A 3,897-nucleotide genomic window follows, 5' to 3' on the forward strand; every position below is an offset into this window, starting at 1 on the left:
ATATTACTGATAGCTCAAGACCAAAGTTTTGCTAGACCATCTCATCTATTTGTTTCCTTACTACTCTGTTTGCATAATTCTGTATGCATATGCAGCATAATTCTTCAGTTGAACAGGGATATTGCTGTTACAATTAAAGTATGCCTCTTCCATGGTGACAGATGAACCTCACTATCATTTCAATTGCTTCCTGCTTCCAGCGGTTTAAGATTCATATTTAGACAGAAACATACTTAAACAAACGTGAGTTTTCGCCTTTTAACCTGACTAAGCAGATTCCCTCTTTAAATAGGAGGAATTCCAGGATTTGGTTAAATTCCTCAGACACGTCTGATTCCTGCAGTTTGTCCAATGGAACTGCTATGCTTTTCAGCAGAGGACACAATGATCTTAATCTCTTATGATTTTCAACTTCGTAGGAGTTTCAAATTAGGTACAGAACTAAGGCATGCACAGGGGGTAATGCGGTTGACAAATGGCAATTTGTACAAGATCTTAAAATAATGCATTTAAATGTCATAGGTTTAGAACTTAAAGTAAATCTTCTCTGTCAGTTTTAATTAGATGGACCACCTCCCCCCAGACATCTACTACTTTAAAAAGGGACCTTCCAGAGAAAGTTTACATCCATTTAACCTCTGTTAATTCTTCTTAACTAGGACTGGCCACATTTGCAGACCATTTTCTAGCATTCCAGCTGCTATACCTTCCATGTTTTTCACAATTCATAATTTGCCTTCACATTTTTACTAATTACCAAAGCTACATGGTGTAAAACCCTTGTTTAAACATCTCACAACCTGTCTTCTCCTCTTCCAATTATATCTGATCCTGCAGTGAATTCATATTGTTTAATTTGTAACATAACAATCACTGCCATAGTCTCCCTTTAAGTGCTAATACATGCTTTAGCACAACAGACATGAACAGAGGTTGCAGATTAAAATTAGGTACAGAATTAAACTGCTTACAAACAGAAGATGAGTCTATTTGAGAATACTGATAATCAGCTGCAGCCAGCTGGAAAGCTTGGGTTTCAAATAGCCACTCTGCTTTCCAAAATGTCAGTCCTACCAGAAGCAATTATTTATTGCAGATAGTTACCATTTTTTGGTAATGATATTCATACACATATGATGAAAAATACTAGACTATTCTAATCACTTCCAGTAACATTGATCAGAAGTCTCTAAAAATGTTTTTAATTCCTTATTTTTAGGTATGTAAGAAGAAACATAATGTATTTGACTTCAGAACAATGATTATGGCCACTGAATGCATTTGGCAAAACAACAACTACCCTAACTATTCTCAGGATGTTTTACCAAGAAGCTAATGGAGTGATATTAGCCTGCTTTGGAACACATTTCAGATAAAAATGCCTCCTTCTCCTGTATCACACAAATGGACATGCAAACTAAGAGCTCAAGCATACTCTCAGACAGGAATCACAGCATACCTTGTAAAATCAGTTAGTTCAGTTTTGCCTGCATACACAATGCCTGAGTACACACGCTCTAAGGCATGCACACAGATCTAAAAACACAAACTTTAAAATAGACTGGCATTTCTGGTTTATACGAGTTCACCCTGGTGCAGTAGGCCAGATCTCTTAGGGCAGAACTCTCAATCTTTTCTTTTCTGAGCTACCTCCAACATGCTATAAAAATTCCAGGGCCCAGCAGGGTGGAGGAGGCCCTCGAGGCTCCAGGCCAGGCCGGAGGTAGCGGTGAGGGGTGGCCTCAGGCATAGGCGTAGTTTGACTTCTATTTTGTGGGGGCAAGGGCTGGCAGGGCATGGGCCAAGTCCACACATCAGGGTCCGGGGGGAGTGAGTGTCACCTTCATCCCCGCCTCACCTCAACAATCCACACAGCCTAGCTGGGTTGCGGGGGGAGAACCAAAAATTATAACTCAAAGGAGAGGTGGCTCAGCTCAAAAAGTCTGAGAACAGCTCATGTTGCAGGGAGGGGATAGCTGGGGGCTGTGTGCTGGCAGGGCGTAGCTCAGGATGCTGGGGGAGGGATAGCTGGGGGCTGTGTGCTGGCAGGGCGTAGCTCAGGTTGCAGGGAGGAGAGTAGTTAGAGCCCATGTGCAGGCATGGGCGTAGCTCAGGGTGCAGGGGAGGGCTAGCTAGGGGCTGTGTGCAGGGAAGGGTGTAGCTCAGGGTGTAGGGGCTGTGTGCAGGCAGGGGGGTTTCTCAGGGTGCAGGGAGGTGGTAGCTAGGGGCTGTGTGTGGGCAGGGGCGTAGCTCAGGGTGCAGGGAGGTGGTAGGTAGGGGCTGTGTGAGGGCAGGGGCATAGCTCAGGGTGCAAGGAGGTGGTAGCTAGGGGCTGTGTGTGGGCAGGGGTGTAGCTCAGGGTGCAGAGAGGTGGTAGCTAGGGCAGTGTATGAGCAAGGGGGGTATCTCAGGATGAAGGGAAGGGCTAGCGAGGGCCTGTAGTCCCTGTGTGGTCGCTGCTCCCTGAGGGTTATGCCAGCCCCCGAGATGGGTCCCCCCACCGCCTGGCCAACTCTTACTGGCCGAGTGAACACTCAAAGGGGGCTGGGAGCTGAGGAGCAGCTGCAACCCTGGGCACCACCAGCTGGAGAAGATGGGGGGGAATGCCACAGTTGCCTGCTCCATAGCACCAGCCAGAGCAGCAGCTGCCCTGCACTGCCCCACTCTAGCTTCCCACCTCCAACCTTGTAAGCCTGGATAGCTCAGTTGGTAGAGCATCAGACTTTTAATCTGAGGGTCCAGGATTCAATTCCCTTGTCAGGTGATAAACTGTTCCCCAAGATCTTAAAAGTCTATCTCATTTTTTCCTTTGTGGGTGGGGGAGGCATAGCTCAGTGGTTTGAGCATTGGCCTGCTAAACCCAGGGTTGTGAGTTCAATCCGTGAAGGGGCCATTTAGGGATCTGGGCCAAAAAATATTTGGGGATTGGACTAGATGACCTCCTGAGGTCCCTTCCAACTTTGATATTCTATGATTCTGTAAACCTAGCCAGGGAGCACGCCTCAGGGGCAGGAGAAGAGGAGGAGGTGAGGGTTGTGTGGAGCTGGCCCAGGACGGCCTGGCTCTGGGTAAAGCATTGCAGTTTGAAGGGGAAATGTGCCATCTCCCCAACTCCACCCATGGGCTCAGGGCTTCTGCCCCACGGAGAGCATCAGGACTTGGGGCTCCAGGATTCAGCTGTGAAAAGAAGTGGAGTCAGGTGTGTGTTCTCCCTCCCTTGTGCATACTACAGAAATGTACCATTCACAGAGCTGTTTGGTGATCCTAGCATGCTTGCAAGTCACCTTTCAGACACACCCAAAAGTGTTCCAAATGTTTAGATTACAGTTTTAATCTGCACCATGTCAATCTACAACTAACAATGTTTTAGTGAATGGATGGAGGCTGCAGGAGTAGCATGACAGCCAACACCTTCTCAAAGCACCGGGAACTGAACTGACGATTTCCAAAACTAAAACGTGAGCTGTTATAGCCTGAGCTAAAGAATCAAGGCTTTCTTCCTGGTGCAGTAACAGACTTAACATCCCCTATTGGAACAGACAAGGACCTGTAATATACACCTATACGTGGGTTATAATGGCACAGACAGTTCAAGGTAGGACAAAGGTGGTGTTGTTGTTGTTTTAATACTATTTGAAAAAGCCCCAAATGTTACTGAATAAGCAATAATGATCTTGAAGGAATTAAGTTTTACAAAATTATGATTTACAGTTAATGTATTGTTAATTTCAGTCAAATGCACACTTTGTGCAAACATGAAATCCTTTCCTTCCAGGTAATTGGGTTCTGCTGAGCTTCAGAAAATACAAACAACAAAAACATAATATCTATTGGTAATGTTATGCAAATTGGCAGATAGGCAGTAAATCGTAGCAGTACCTAAAAGTTTCCGCTAAG

At 45.6% G+C, this 3,897-nt stretch overlaps 1 non-coding gene across 1 annotated transcript; it reads left to right on the forward strand.

Annotated features, from left to right (window-relative positions):
- The first annotated feature begins 2,691 nt into the window (after window positions 1–2,691).
- On the forward strand, window positions 2,692–2,764 carry TRNAK-UUU. The gene has a single exon. It is a non-coding gene; the product is annotated as a tRNA-Lys (tRNA).
- Window positions 2,765–3,897: the final 1,133 nt, after the last annotated feature.

This window comes from Dermochelys coriacea, chromosome 1 (assembly GCF_009764565.3).
Source record: "Dermochelys coriacea isolate rDerCor1 chromosome 1, rDerCor1.pri.v4, whole genome shotgun sequence".
Classification (NCBI taxonomy): Eukaryota; Metazoa; Chordata; order Testudines; family Dermochelyidae; genus Dermochelys; species Dermochelys coriacea.